This window comes from Pogoniulus pusillus, chromosome 22, assembly GCF_015220805.1.
Source record: "Pogoniulus pusillus isolate bPogPus1 chromosome 22, bPogPus1.pri, whole genome shotgun sequence".
Lineage (NCBI taxonomy): Eukaryota > Metazoa > Chordata > Aves > Piciformes > Lybiidae > Pogoniulus > Pogoniulus pusillus.
In genome coordinates this window covers 19907742-19924181 of record NC_087285.1, presented here as the reverse complement: position 1 = coordinate 19924181, position 16440 = coordinate 19907742, and the positions used below count along the sequence as shown (strand labels likewise).

General features: G+C 48.2%; 1 protein-coding gene across 3 annotated transcripts in view; it reads right to left on the bottom strand.

Annotated features, from left to right (window-relative positions):
• Nucleotides 1-16440, bottom strand: part of ADAMTS2 (ADAM metallopeptidase with thrombospondin type 1 motif 2) — a 232305-nt gene that overhangs the window by 168431 nt on the left and 47434 nt on the right. Inside the window, exon 1 of one of the 3 annotated variants that reach the window (XM_064162102.1) lies at nucleotides 6411-6678. The exons of the other annotated variants lie outside the window; for them this stretch is intronic. The gene's annotated coding sequence lies outside the window, so the exon portion shown is untranslated. Of the gene's footprint in view, nucleotides 1-6410; nucleotides 6679-16440 lie in introns of those variants that run through there. 3 annotated transcript variants of the gene reach the window in all.

Sequence of the window (16440 nt, the reverse complement as noted above, 5' to 3'; positions counted from 1 at the left end):
AAGGGGGAACTTCTTTCCTGTAAGGGTCCCAGAGCACTGGCACAGGCTGCCCAGCGAGGTTGTGGAGTCTCCTTTGGAGACTTTCAAGGCTTGTCTGGATGCATTCCTGTGTGACCAGGGAGCTTGGACATAATGATCTGTTTGGGTCACTTTCAACCCCTAACATCCTGTGATCCTGTGACTATCACTCCCAGCTTGCAGAGAGTCCAAGACCAGCACAGTGTAACAAAAGGCTGCAGCCAGAGCGACCACAGGATAGAACCAGCCAGGTGGGAAGAGACCTCCAAGCTCATCCAGTCCAACCTAGCACCCAGCCCTATTCAGTCAACCAGACCATGGCACTGAGTGCCCCATCCAGGCTTGGCTTCAACACCTCCAGGCACGGCAACTCCACCACCTCCCTGGGCAGCCCATTCCAATGCCAATCACTCTCTCTGCCAACAACTTCCTCCTAACATCCAGCCCAGACCTCCCCTGGCACAGCTTGAGACTGTGTCCTCTTGTTCTGTTGCTGGTTGCCTGGCAGCAGAGCCCAACCCCACCTGGCTACAGTCTCCCTTCAGGTAGCTGCAGACAGCAATGAGCTCTGCCCTGAGCCTCCTCTTCTGCAGGCTGCACACCCTCAGCCTCTCACAGAGCCAGCAAATCTGGCACAGACAATATGCAGCACCTTGTTGAGCAAACAGCAGTGCACAAGTCTAATGCCTTTAATTTCATACATTACAATCTGTGCATTAATAAAGCCCATTATAAGTAGTGAAAGAAAGATTGGAGCAATTTCTACAGATCACTCTGCTTGGAAGCATCCCATTAGCTTCCAGCTTAGAAGTGCAAAGATCCATGGTGCTCATTAGCTGCTGAGGCTTGTGGAAACTATGGAGAAGCTGTTGGAAGGTAACTAGTTCTGGTGCTGTGAAACTCAAAGTTGTTTAAAAAGCAAAGAAAGACCAGCAAACAGCTTGCAAGACCTCACCAACCCCCAGGGAGCAATCTCCCTATATAAAATCTGGTGACCTCTGGGCCTGACATGGACTTGTTCTGACCCACTGAAAGGATAGGGCTTAGGGATAGGTTGGACTGGATGATCTTGGAGGTCTCTTCCAACCTGGACCGCCTGGACAGATGGGCAGAGTCCAAGGGGATGGCGTTCAATAGCTCCAAGTGCAGGGTGCTGCACTTTGGCCACAGCAACCCCATGCAGAGATACAGGCTGGGGTCAGAGTGGCTGGAGAGCAGCCAAACAGAGAGGGATCTGGGGGTGCTGATTGATAACCCCCTGAACATGAGCCAGCAGTGTGCCCAGGTGGCCAAGAGAGCCAGTGGCATCCTGGCCTGCATCAGGAATGGTGTGGCCAGCAGGAGCAGGGAGGTCATTCTGCCCCTGTACTCTGCACTGGTTAGACCACACCTTGAGTGCTGTGCTCAGTTCTGGGCCCCCCAGTTTAGGAGGGACATTGAGATGCTTGAGTGTGTCCAGAGAAGGGCAATGAGGCTGGGGAGAGGCCTTGAGCACAGCCCTACGAGGAGAGGCTGAGGGAGCTGGGATTGGTTAGCCTGGAGAAGAGGAGGCTCAGGGGTGACCTTATTGCTGTCTACAACTACCTGAGGGGAGGTTGTGGCCAGGAGGAGGTTGCTCTCTTCTCTCAGGTGGCCAGCACCAGAACGAGAGGACACAGCCTCAGGCTGTGCCAGGGGAGATTTAGGCTGGAGGTGAGGAGAAAGTTCTTCACTGAGAGAGTCATTGGACACTGGAATGGGCTGCCCGGGGAGGTGGTGGAGTCGCCGTCCCTGGAGCTGTTCAAGGCAGGATTGGACGTGGCACTTGGTGCCATGGTCTGGCCTTGAGCTCTGTGGTAAAGGGTTGGACTTGATGATCTGTGAGGTCTCTTCCAATCCTGATAATACTGTGATACTGTGAAGATCATCCTCCAAGATCATCCAGTCCAACCTAGCACCAATCAACCAGACCATGGCACTAAGTGCCTCATCCAGCCTTTTCTTGAACACCTCCAGGGACAGGGACTCAATAGACAACAAGTGTGAGAGTTCCTCTGCAAACTTAGACCTGAAAAAGTCAACACCAAAGTTTGGAGATGTTGCATGGTGGAGATGGCTTTTGTGCACTGAAAATCAGAAGTTACATTTCAGAGCAGGTAGGAGACAGCAATAAATCTGATAGTGTATTTTTATTAATGAAATTGCCTCATCTGCTTTCTAATGAAATAATGTTTTGGCTGAACAACTGTCCAGAACAGGGCAGTCTGGCAGAGAGCACAATATTCTCACACACTTAGGAATCAGAATACCATGACAGCTTAGTCAACACTTTCCACACAGGAAAATCATCATGACTCAAAACCCAGAACAGAAACCCTGGTGTTGCTGTGTCCAGTGTAACAGCTGAGCTTCTGAGCATCACCTGCTCAGAACAAATCACTTTGGAATGAGCTGCAAAGTAAAGACTGCTGGCAGAAATTCGGTGCATAATCTTAATTAACAACTGAATTGAAGCAAGTCCTGCTTTATTCCCAGGCAAACCAGAACAGAAAAAGGTGACATTCCTAAAATAAATTACTCTTTATGAATTATTCTCCTAGTTCTAAGACCTTCTGCAGAATTTCCAATCTGTTCACTAAAGCCTACTGCAAAAACTTCATTACCATATTCATTAAAATGAACTTAACATGACTGAACCTTGAAGGAAAGGACAGGAGGACCAGTCACTACAACCAGCTGTTCTACATCTGACACTCCTGGTTTGCTCCAATGCAGAGTGTGGGCTCTTGCCCATGGTTTGAAAAATGCATCAACATGTGGATTACAAGGGCTGTCCTTCTGAAGGAACTAGAGGTCGTAGAATCACTCAGGGTTGGAAGGGACCACTAGGATGAGCCAGTTCCAACCCTCCTGCCAGGCCCAGGGACACCCTACCCTAGAGCAGGCTGCACACAGCCTCAGCCAGCCTGGCCTGAAACACCTCCAGGTCTGAGGCCTCAACCACCTCCCTGGGCAACCCATTCCAGCCTCTCACCACTCTCATACTCAACAACTTCCTCCTCACATCCACTCTGACTCTCCCCACCTCCAGCTTTGCTCCATTCCCCCCAGTCCTGTCACTCCCTGATAGCCTAAAAAGTCCCTCCCCAGCTTTTTTGTAGGCCCCCTTCAGATCCTGGAAAGCCACAAGAAGGTCACCTGGGAGCCTCCTCTGCTCCAGATTGAAGAGCCTCAACTCTTTCAGTCTGTCCTCATAGCAGAGCTGCTGCAGCCCTCTGAGCATCCTCCTGGCCCTATACATGGCCATGAAAGGCTGAACTGCCTGAGATACATGACAAGACCTACTGACCTACTTCAAGACAATCACAGGCAGGCTTAAAAGAAGTTGCCTGTCTTCTGAGAGTGGCTGTCTGTCATAAAACTCAGGATGAAGCCCTGATCATAGACCTTTTCCCTATGCCTAAGACAAGTCTTGGTCTAAGGGAGTAAATTTTCCACATCCTGACCTTGCCCTTGTACTAAGTCATGACCTGGGTCTGTCCTCCAACAAGAAGAGCAGAGAGGCACAGAGGCAGCAATTCACTGCCAGGATGCAATCACAGCCCCTCTGGTGATTCATGACCATAAATCCTACAATGGAGGCAAGCAACCCAAACATATTCACTGACCTTTGCTTGGGTAAAGCAGTGTAGTGATGAATGAAGAGGAATTGGAGCTGCTGCTGCTATCAGTCTTACTCACCACGGAGAGTTCAGCTCTCCCCTATTAGTAAACACAAAAATATGTAGTTTTATCAGCAGCCAAATAGCCAGGCTGTGGTCCTCAGAGGATAATCTGGCAGTTGTTGCTGCAACATTTCTTCATTTGGTTTGATATTAAGTTAAATAAGATGTCTCAGATCTCTCTCATAACAGTCATCTGGTGTGTTATCTCCCATGTATGCTAGGAGGGCTGTTTTCCTGAAGCCTAATGTATCACTGTAACTAGCATATGCCAGGGAATTGCAAATCAGCACATTACAGAGCACTGCTGTACTCCCAGCCCTGAGAACAAAATACAGCACCCCAGGACAGGGCAGGCCCCTGTGCCAGAGACAGAAACATAGAATCAACAAGATTGGAAGAGACCTCCAAGCTCAGTCAGTCCAACCTAGCACCCAGCCCTGGCCAACCAACCACACCATGGCACTAAGTGCCCCAGCCAGGCTTCTCTTGAATACCTCCAGAGATGGTGACTCCACCACCTCCCTGGGCAGCCCATTCCACTCTCTCTGCCAACAACTTCCTCCTAACATCCAGCTGAGACCTCCCCTGGCACAGCTTGAGACTGTGTCCCCTTGTTCTGTTGCTGCTTGCCTGGCAGAAGAGCCCAACCCCCACCTGGCTACAGCCTCCCTTCAGGTAGTTGTAGACAGCAATGAGCTCTGCCCTGAGCCTCCTCTTCTGCAGGCTGCACACCCCCAGCTCCCTCAGCCTCTCCTCACAGGGCTGTGCTCCAGGCCCCTCACCAGCTTTGTTGCCCTTCTCTGGACACCTTCCAGCATCTCAATATCTCTCTTGAATAGAGGGGCCCAGAACTGGGCACTTCTGTATGCTTCTGCTCTGCTGGGAAGCTGCACATGTGCTGGTCTGGGCACACTGGGATCCCAAATGTCAGGCAGCAGTGTAGGAGAAAGACCCAGGATGTAAATCTAGTATTTGCATTCCCAGCATCTTAGCCAGGTTGTCACTGGACTGCTGGCAGTTCCAGTAAAGCCACAGAAGTACACAAAAGCAGGGAAAGAAACACAATCTGTGTTACCTGAGAATAAAGCAGAGGGCAGAAGGCATGTGCCTCAGAGCAAGTTCTGTCCCTCCAGGTCACAGTGATGGAGGGGGAAGCCTGAGCTCAGAGAGCAGAGCCAAGTGGCACTGCTGTGTGCAGTGCTTCTGTGCAGAGGTGATGGAGAATCAGAGGAGGGGAGAGCAGAGAGGAGGGCTGGCCCTTTGAAAGGCTGAACTGCCTGAGAAATACATCAGGATAAACAAATACCTCTGTTCTCAATTAAATTAAACCACTTCCAATGCCTGAGCTCTCTACAAAGCTCAAATAAAACACCAAACAGAAGCTTTTTTAGCAAAGGCTCGATTTTGCATAGATGTTTCTGAGCAAATGTAGGGCTTGGGGGGGGGGGGGGGGGGGGGGGGGGGGCGGGGAAGTATTCTTTTCAGAGAGAAAATGAACCAAAAGCTTCCAAATGACCCTAAGGGAGCTACAGCTGTGTTCCCTCTGCTACGTCACCACCCCAACCCTGTGCAGCCCCCAGCCTCCCATTTGCATGCAAGAAACATGACTAAAGTGCTGGAGGAGTAATCTGGTGACTCAAAACTCTGGACAGTGACCTCTCAGGGCAGCATTGTACATCCTGAGTACAGCACAGGGTCTGACCTACCTACAGCTTACACATCTCTTGAACAAAGCCAGGAGTTAGAGGTGAAAAGCAGGCCTCACAAGTTGCTGACCTGGTCTCAGATGCTTTAGCCACTCCATGCCAGCCCAACACCCCAGACAATCATAGAATCAAGCAGGTTGGAAGAGACCTCCAAGATCATCCAGTCCAACCTAGCACCCAGCCCTGTTCAGTCAACCAGACCATGGCACTAAGTGCCTCAGCCAGTCCTCTCTTCATATTTCCCTTGGAGTCTCCTCCATTGCTGTGAGCAGGAAGGAAGATGGAACAGAAAGGTCTGTGACTGAAAATAGCAAGGAGAGGAAAGAGAAGAGTCTGGAAAGCAGAAAGAGAGAGAAAGCAGCAGACCTAAAGTAAGGGGCAGCAAGATTGAGAAGAAAAGGATTGAGCAGGAAGGAGGAGAGCAGGTTTTAAGAGGTTTCCTACCTAGCCACCTTTAGAAATTCACATCACAGCAATGCAAAGTGACACAAAATGATCAAGCCACGAACACAATTCAAAGTTTCTTCCTCATCACATTGATGCCTGTAATTATTTCTTGTTTCTTTAAGGGAGAGAGACCCAAGCCCATTGCACTGCTCTCCAAGGTGACTGCCTACAACCCATCCTGCAAGAATCACCTGTGGCAAGTCAACCCTCGGCTGCAGTTCAACAGCTGCACATGGTTTTAAAGATGAACAGAAACAGACAAAATACAGCTTTGTGTTATTTTAATATCTACATAGAAAAATACATCTAGTAGGTAAAGGAAATCAAAATCCAAAGTGCTAGCAGGCTGCCAAAAGCAAGAAAATAACCTGTGGTATTGCTGTTGGCTCCAAAGAAAACAGTTTGCCTGCCTTCTTCCAGGCTCTTTAGAAGATAGTGACAGAAAGAAAAAGGAGGGGGGGGGAGATATATAAATATAAGAACATTACCATGCAAATTAAAACCACATACAGGATCCCATATGTGTGTCACATACCTCAGCTCACGGTACGCATCAGCCCTGCAGCTCACTTCAGGTCAGCACTCTCTGCTGTCACCATTCTCCTCCTAACACACATCTGCTCTGGGCATTATTACACTCTGTGGCTTCTTCGCTCACATCGAGGCAGAGGGAAAGAACATCTCACTATCAGCTCACTATTAAGAGTGCAGAATAACTTTCCCTGGCAAGCTTCAGAGATGAAGTCCTCTCCAGCAGCAAGCTTTGCACTGCCCGAGGGAGCAGGTGGGGAAGCTTCTATGCCAAAGGCACCTCCCCCCCGTGCTCACAGGGGTGGAGAAGGGAGAGGTTGATGTGAGCCCATTAGCAGCCATCAACCACACCTGGGCTGCAGCCTTCTGTAAACCAGAGCGAGCCGAGCCGAGCCTCCTGCTCCCTGACTGCTCAGGCTCTGCGCATCGGTAGCCCAACAGAAGTGGGACAGTGGATGCTGGGAAGCACAGAGACTGTTCCACTGCACTATGCTGCTGCGGGCAATTTAATCATAAAATCAAGCAGGTTGGAAGAGACCTCCAAGATCATCCAGTCCAACCTAGCACCCAGACCTATCCAGTCAACCAGACCATGGCACTAAGTGCCCCATCCAGGCTTGGCTTCAACACCTCCAGGGACAGCAACTCCACCACCTCCCTGGGCAGCCCATTCCAATGCCAATCACTCTCTCTGTGAAGAGGACAGGGCTGTGGGCACCAGTCGTGGGAGGAGATGTCAAAATACGTGCTGGGGGAACATTTTAGAGATGTTTCAGGTGTTTGCAGCAGTTTGGAAAACACTGCTAGCCTAGCAGGCTTCCTAGCAGCTAAGGAGATGATGCCACAATCCAAGGCTGGAAGGGGAAGCAGAATAAGGAAAGGTAAAAGCACCAACTAGTGCCACAAAGCTGATGCACATAAATTAAGCAACATAAAGCCCGAGGGAATATGTTCATCTGGAACAGGCATTTGTTTGTCATAACTTAATCCTACCCAGAAGATGAACATCCAGCAACTACACTCACTTTACTGCCAGACAAGACCATTCTGGCAGAGGCCTGATATGCTCCAGCTAAGCCCCAGTAGCTTTACAACTGTAGTGAGCTTTGGTAAGTTTTGAGGGTTCTTCAAATTAACAATCCTTAAGCACAGTTAAAGCTATCTTAAGGCTACTGCCCCGAGTAAATAAACCATCATATGTCAGAGCAAAAAGCAACTGCTCACAGCTTCAAAGAGGGATGACTTTGTGGCTGCTATCAATCTTCACAGACCTGCCACTGGGACATTTGGCTTTGGCCATTTTGGGAGCAGAAAAAAAATGATTAATGGGAAAACAGATATTGACTGATATGATAAAGCACTTCTTCCTGACAGGTAGAAACGACACAATCTCGTTTACACACAGCTCAACCCAGCTCCCCCTGCCATCCACAGACAGGCAGACCAGTCTCAGCTCCTGCTCCACAGCTGTGTTTCCTCAAGGAAGAGGAGAAAGATCAAGAATGTGAACACACAGGATTCCTGTTGGTAGAGAGGCAGCAAAACCAAGCTGGTGCAGTCTGTGAATCCAGACTGATAACATAAGCTTTTGCCACCACTTTCATTGCCCCACCAAACTTAAATGAATCTGGAGCCAGCTACAAAGTGGCCTTTATCAAAACAGGATTTGCTCTCTTTAAAGGCATAGTGCTAGCACCCTGCAGTCCCTGAGTTCTGCAGCCTTTGCAACTTTAAGGGACATTAATTCAAAGGAATACAGTACCATGGCTCCACCACATCTTACATTCTGTTTGTACAGATGTACATAGTTTCAAATTGGAAGATAAAATAATGCCAAGCTAGGCAGGAGAATGAGGCATGCAGGCAAGGTGGGTGTGCAGGTATGAAATACAAAGCAGGACTGGCCTGCTGGCAGGACACTGCTATTCTCTAGGCAAAAGTAACATTTTAAGAGAGTAGAATGTGCAGCTTGAGAACATCTGAAGGGCTGCAGAGAGTTTCCTGTTTACATAAATTAAGAGGAGATTAGTCTTTTCCAAGGTTTGGGTTCAGCAAGTGACGTGTAAATTCCATGTGACTCACAAATCTTTTGCATATGACCCAAGCACAAAGGATTTTCCAGCCCCAGTCAGAGCTTGGGTCTAGAGCTCTCCTGTAACGGTGATTTCCAGGATAGAAGCTCTAAGACACTGCAAGCTTTTTTTTTTGCAATCCACCCTTCTAAAGACATGTGGGACTGGTCTGACTTGGTAACTTTGTTTTGCAGGAGCAAGTCTGGGAAAAATGCAGACCAGATGGAAATATATAGCTGCTATGAACCATCCAAAGACACATTCAGCATCTTCTCGCTCTGAGGCCAATGTCCCTGCAACACAGCACTCTGTGTTTCTGCTGCAGAATGGCAGATCTTATCCACTCCACTCTCAATGGAGGGGATTAGAATAAAAGCAGGAAGACTCCTCTACAGGTGGCAAATCATAGAATAAGCCAGGTTGGAAGAGACTTCCAAGCTCATCCAGTCCAACCTAGCACCCAGCCCTGGCCAATCAACTAGACTATGGCACTAAGTGCCTCAGCCAGGCTTTGCTTCAACACCTCCAGGCATGGCGACTCCACCACCTCCCTGGGCAGCCCATTCCAATGCCAATCACTCTCTCTGCCAACAACTTCCTCCTAACATCCAGCCTAGACCTTCCCTGGCACAACTTGACACTGTGTCCTCTTGTTCTGTCACTAGTTGCTTGGCAGAAGAGACCAACCCCACCTGGCTACAGTGTCCCTTCAAGTGGTTGTAGACAGCAATAAAGTCTGCCCTGAGTCTCCTCTTCTCCAGGCTGCAGACCCTCAGCTCCCTCAGCCTCTCCTCATAGGGTTTGTGTTCCAGGCCCCTCACCAGCTTTGTTGCCCTTCTCTGGACACCTTCCAGCACCTCAACATCTCTCTTGAATTGAGGAGCCCAGAACCGGACATAGTACTCAAGGCATTGGGTACTCAAGATGAGTACTTAATAGTCTACCCTGCAACCACAAGATAGCTAAAAAGATGTGAAACAAATTCTTACCATGTTGGGAACTGCACCTAGGATCTGTACTCCTTGAGGGAAAAATTCATGCCCACCTCCACTGAATTTTCAAGCCTTATGCGTGCCACGAGAAAGGAGATCAGCAAAGCCTCATGGCTCATTTTGCACTACGGCCAAGTGCTTCTTGTTACAAACAGGGACTCTGTGACGATTGCCCCAGTGCCAGAGTGGAAAAGGCAGGCTCCCAGCAAGGATGGGCATCACACTCACTGTACACTAATTGGGAGCCTTGTCTGCTGGCTGTTTTAGCTGGCCTTGCAACCTCTTCACACACAGTCCAAACACTCCTCGTGGGAAAGCTGGCAAAAGCCCCAGAGAATTACAAAATGATGAATTTTGCTTGGACAAGAGAGATTGCCAGAGTTAATTATGAACCATTATTTAGACATATTGGTGAGGAAGACATAACAATCCTCAATCCTCAGACTTATTATCAGGCCTGCCAAATTCATGCCTCTGGGTACAACGCTGCACGTAGACCAAGCAAATTCTTCAGCAATTGGCACTGATGGGATTGTATGAATAAGCAAAACATCCCATTAGCAAGGGGTCTCTGAACATCCATTAGTCAGGGCAGGCAGAAAAGCATGGGATGAAGCAGCCTGCATCACCACTTCTTGCCCTATCCCAATGACATGGATCGTGAGAAACACATTTTCAGCCACGGAAAGACCCCAGGATGTTGCTAGCTGGGGAATAGGCTGGAATTTTGCACTGTTAACTAAAGGGACCAGGGAAATGAATCTGCACATTGCCAAGAAATTCAACCAGATTTAATTTCCCATCTTGGGCTTTTTTGTGTCTTCTCAGCTCCTTGCAAATCAGCCATTATGCCAAGAAAGTATCTTAAATATCACAGAGAACACAAAGCCCATACTGCTAAGGCAAATGGTGAGGTAGAAAAAGGAAACACTTTGTCCAACGTCTGCAAAGCTTTGATGTCAACTCACAGAAGATGGGAGGAGAATACTAAAGAGCTGGGAGCAGTTAACAGATGGAATGTGATAGGATATTTGGACAATGCAGTACAGGAAAGCTCCAAGGTACTCCTCACCAGTGTCCAGTTTTGGGCTTCCCAGTTCAAGGGAGACAGGGACATGCTGGAGAGACTCCAGTGGAGAGCCATGAGGATGACTGGTAGACTGAGAGACCTGGGGCTGTTTAGTGTGGAGAAGACTAAGAGGAGACCTCATAAACATCCACAAATATCAGAGGGGTGGGTGTCAAGTGGCTGGGGCCAATCTCTTTTTGGCAGTGCACCGCAATAAGCCAGAGAGCAACAGCTGCAAACTGGAACATAGAAGGTTTCACCTCAACATGAGGAGAAACTTCTTTACAGTGAGGGTGACAGAGCACTGGCACAGGCTGCCCAGAGAGGTTGTGGAGTGTCCTCCTCTGGAGGCTTCCAAAACCCACCTGGATGCATTCCTGTGTGAACTATCCTAGGGGATTGGGCTTTGGCAGGGAGGTTGGACTGGGTGATCTCTGCAGGTCCCTTCCAACCTCTAATGTTCTGTGATTCAGTGAATGGGGCACAGCAATGGGACTGTGGAGAAATACATGTGGGTTCTATAATGTCTGATGAGCAGGATCAGACATCTGTGCTTACTGGGCCAGAGACAGACCCACAGCTTGCCACTATTTCTGTCTAAATAGACAGTGCTAGAGGGAGCTGTGACAGCAGCATCCACAAGCCTTGTGATTGCCTGTGGAGCCCCAAGGGTCCCCAGTCACAATAACACCAGAACAAATATTCCCAGAACTCTGAGACTCCAAGATAAATGCTCAATATCCTGTTTCCAAAGGTGTCCTATAACTACTTCTTAAGAAAGTATCTGAGTGGGGCAAGCAAGTAGCAATTTTCTGCAGAATATACTTCCTCCTCCCGGAAGAATGCTAGTCAGGGGGTTCCTGAAGCAGATACCTTCCAGCCCTTCATCAGTGCTTCTTCTGTGAATCTCTGATGATTCTTTGAACTCAAGCAACACTTCAGCATCCACAGGATGACCCAGCAAGCAGTTCCATGGCTTTATCGTGCTCTGTGTCACTTCCCTCATGTTTGTCTGAAGCTGCTTACTGTAAGTTTTGCTTGAGGACCTTAAGTTGTTCTATAGAGGAGACATGGGATAATGATCACCTGCTTACCTCCCCTTGATCACCCATGGATTTATATGGACCTCAATACCTCTGTACTTCTTTCTACTTCCCCTCATCTGGATTGTTCTGCCCTTTGCAGCACTGCTCAACTGCCCTAAAAGGAGACAGGTATGTGGCTGGCCCCAGTCACTCCCATGGTCCAAGAACATAGTTTCACTGAATTCCAGCCCTCCAGAACTTTGGATAAGAAAGAACTGTGTGGCAATACTACATATTATCACTGCAGCTCACTTAGCTGTTCTTCTCTACGTGCTAAGCTCTGCAGCAGTGCCGCATTTGATACTTGGTGTCACACACATCAGACCTTCTGCAAACTTGCTGCAAAGATCCTATCTACTTGTTCAGCCTCAAGTGACAGTTAAGCTCCAACCTGAGTATGAGATTTGCAAGTTACAATTCAAGGTGACAAAAGGCTGCAGTCGATGAGAGGTGACAGACATCAATATTAGTGGTTTATCCTACTCAACCATTGTCTCTTCCACGCCAGTGAAGTCTTTTTTTCCACCACTATGAAGTTGAAGCAATTCAAGTTTAGAGGAAAGAACTCGTTTCACAATTTTATCACTGTTGTTATGATACCAGCAGGGGCTTCTTTTAAAGCCTACTCTGGCAGGAGCATAACTCCCTGTGTTTCTTTCCCTTCATTTGAAACAAAACAGCTCTAGCTGTTGTGGTTGCAAAAAAGTGTTTGAACTTTAATACAATCTCAGAAGCTCACAGGAGACAGAAGATAAAAACCCAAACATGATGAGAAATTAAACAACAAATCTGAGGATTTTTAATCAAATCTCCTTTCCAGAGCAATTGGATTTAGTACAGGAACCTCCCTTTACACTCCACGGATTGCCTGTCTGCCTCCTAACGTGCCTACAGCTCATGTAGGGTAAGACTGAGTAAGTTTAAAACAGCCTCCTTGGGCAATCATTTCACAGTGAAGTGAAGCTCAGGTTTATCACCCTTCTTGGGAGAAGGGAGGTTGCAGTTACAGGTTATTGGGGGCTGGAGGGGGACAGGGGTCACAGCCTTTCCATCAAAGTCTTGGTGCCGCAGCAGTACTATTGCCAGTACTCAGCTCTGTCAGTGTAAAGCCAGCACATGGAGTCTACACAAGCTGCAATCATTCCTTTGACTGGAGGGCAATACACCTAAACTGAGCTCAGGAAGCTGGATTCAGCAGCTCAGAGCTTCCCTCCACTGCTTCCCATGGTTCAGAACACAACTGAATCACAGAATTAACCAGGTCAGAGAAGACATCCAGGATCATCAAGTCCAACCTATCACCTAACGCTTCTAACTAACTAACCCATGGCACTAAGTGCCTCATCCAGCCTCCTCTCAAACACCTCCAGGAATGGCGACTCCACCACCTCCCCAGGCAGCCCATTCCAATAGGCAATGACTCTTTGGAAGAATTTCTTCCTAATGTCCAGCCTAAACCTGCCTTGGCACAGCTTGAGGCTGTGTCCTCTTGTTCTGTCACCGGCTGCCTGAAGCATCTTCATTCTGTGTGTTAAACCAGGGTACAAAATAGATTCACACACACTCTAAAATTCACACTGTGTCCAACTTCCACATGTCATAGAATCATAGAATCATAGAATCAGCCAGGTTGGAAGAGACCTCCGAGATCATCCAGTCCAACCTAGCACCCAGCCCTGTCCAGTCAACCAGACCATGGCATTAAGTGCCTCATCCAGGCTTTGCTTGAACACATCCAGGGGTGGTGACTCCACCACCTCCCTGGGCAGCCCATGCCAATGCCAATCACTCTCTCTGCCAACAACTTCCTCCTGACATTCAGCCTATACTTTCCCCGGCACAACTTGAGACTGTGTCCTCTTGTGCTGCTGCTGGCTGCCTGGCAGTAGAGCCCAACCCCACCTGGCTACAGCCTCCCTTCAGGTAGCTGCAGGCAGCAATGAGCTCTGCCCTGAGCCTCCTCTGCTGCAGGCTGCACACCCCCAGCTCCCTCAGCCTCTCCTCACAGGGCTGTGCTCCAGGCCCCTCACCAGCTTTGGCGCCCTCCTGTGGACATATTGCAGTACTTCAACATCTCTCTTGAATAGAGGAGCCCAGAACTGGACACAGCACTCAAGGTGTGGCCTGACCAGTGCTGAGTACAGGGGCAGAATAACCTCCCTTGTCCTACTGGCCACACTATTCCTGATACAGGCCAGTTTGCCATAGCTCTCCTGGCCCCATGGGCACACTGCCTGCTTGTATGAAATCGTTGCATGTTTTCCAGCTTCACATAAGAAAAGAACCTAGAAATGGCAAGGGCTGCTCTAGGAAACTGGCATTCACTTCGAGTCTGTTTACCTTCAATTCAGACCTTGCTTTGGGAAGCTTCTCCAGATTACCATTAGCAGCTTTGATACAATGCTGAGAGCACAAAGAACATTTTACAAATAATCTGTAGAACATCCTCTGTGCTGAAAACTTAATCACGGCCCCAGTTAAGCTGGAGTCAGATTTCACAGTCATCTTCTCGATTTGAGACTCGAAATGGCAATGTGCACTCATTTGAACCAAATGGCTTAGAAGGGCACTAAGTCCACGTTCAGCTGAATCAATTTATGGGTATTTATCTGACAATCTTGGCACGTCTGAAACGTATTTACAGCAAATGAAAATCCACAGCTCAACAATCAAAAGCTTCAAGCACTCAGTGCTGCGAAATTGCCCTGCCGTAGCTTTGGGCAAGATCAGTGGCCCGTTCACCAGCTAAGTTTCGCACCCAGCTCTGGGAAATGACCCTGCCCATCTCCTTTAATTTGTTTTTGGCTTATGACTTGGCAAACTCGTAGCCTGCCACTCACTTTCATGAGCGCTTGCACGCGTCCTTGGTACCGCAGGCAGGTCTCACTGCCTCCCAGCCGCGGCCAGCACTCACAACCGCTGCTGCCAACGTCCCTCACATCTTTCAAGGTAGCTCTCTCAGGAAATACTTCAGCTGCCAGATAGGAATTCAATTATCTCCTCTCCTCTCCTCTCCTCTCCTCTCCTCTCCTCTCCTCTCTTTCTTTTCTTTTCTTTTCTTTTCTTTTCTTTTCTTTTCTTTTCTTTTCTTTTCTTTTCTTTTCTTTTCTTTTCTTTTCTTTTCTTTTCTTTTCTTTTCTTTTCTTTTCTTTTCTTTTCTTTTCTTTTCTTTTCTTTTCTTTTTTCTTTTCTCTTCTTTCTTTTCTTTCCCTTCCTCCCTCCCTTCCTTCCTTCCTTCCTTCCTTCCTTCCTTCCTTCCTTCCTTCCTTCCTTCCTTCCTTCCTTCCTTCCCTTCCTTCCTTTCCTTCCTTCCTTCCTTCCTTCCTTCCTTCCTTCCTTCCTTCCTTCCTTCCTTCCTTCCTTCCTTCCTTCCTTCCTTCCTCTTTTCCTTTCCTTTCCTTTCCTTTCCTTTCCTTTCCTTTCCTTTCCTTTCCTTTCCTTTCCTTTCCTTTCCTTTCCTTTCCTTTCCTCTTAACACAGATCACATTACATTGCTCCCACTTCACTTACTGTCTCTCTTCTCTAGACACACTGCTACTTGACAGAAGACAACTCTGCCCAGCTCCTACTCTCATGTCAGGCTTTTGCGTTCTGTATGTTCCACTAAAGCCATTACTTCCCTCACTTTCAAGGCTATTTGTTTTAATCCACCCCAGTGCCCTCTCACTACATTCCAGGAAGCAATGATGGCTGCTGTAAAAAAGAATCTAGAACACAATTTCTTCCTGCAGATGGTCACAGTCTGCTGGAGTTGAGTGGAGCTGCCTGACAATGGGACTGGGAGGCAGAAGGGAGTACATTGATGCTGCAATATTCTCATGGACAGTAACATGTCTTTTCATGGTCCTCTTGCTGCCTGATATCAAGGTAAAAGACATGATCAAACCCATTGCTCTTAAAGTCCACTTGGATAAGCAGGAAGTAGTACTGAGCAGTGAGGATGTTTCGTGTGCTCAGCAGGCAGGAGGTATGAGAAGAATTCAAAATTCTGGAGGATGTTTGCCCTTTTCGTTGTGGAAGAGTAATGCAATGAAACTGCTGTGGTTTCATTTACCAAGGTTAGAGGTGACAGGGGGGGGGACAAGTTTTCTGGCCCTTAAAATCATGGGAAAAGATATCTTCTGCTAGGCTAATTTAACCCTGTTGAGACTGGCAGTGATGTCGCTAGTGCAACTGATGGGCTCTGGATCTCATGAGCAGGTTAACAGCAAGGTGTGACTTCAGCCACACCATTTCAGAAGTGCCTGTGCTGGTCAGCTTGGCTTTTCTAGCCAGCACAGGCTCACCAAAGAATTCTTAGCTGTGTTTGCAATATGCTGGGTTTGGTTTGACAAATGAAGATGATCCTGCTGGCTGTGCCTCCCTGGAGAGTTATCAGCTTGGTGATAAGTGAACTCCAAATCCAATCTCTGCACACCCTGTTAGATTATATGTTTGGATCAGTTCCTGCTATTCCAGTCTTACAATGAAACCTCTCAGGCATTTTCCTATCAGAAGTGTGCTGAGATCTGGACAGCACCAAGCCACTGTCCCTCACCATCAGCCCTTTCTAGTAGGTCTGTGCTATGAAAAATCATAGAATCATGGAATCAACCAGGTTGGAAGATACCTCCAAGATCATCCACTCCAACCTATACCCCAGCCCTAGCCAGTCAACGAGACCATGGCACTAAGTGCCTCAGCCAGGCTTTGCTTCAACACCTCCAGGGACAGCAACTCCACCACCTCCCTGGGCAGCCCATTCCAATGCCAATCACTCTCTCTGCCAACAACTTCCTCCTAACATCCAGCTGATACCTGCCCTGGCACAACCTGA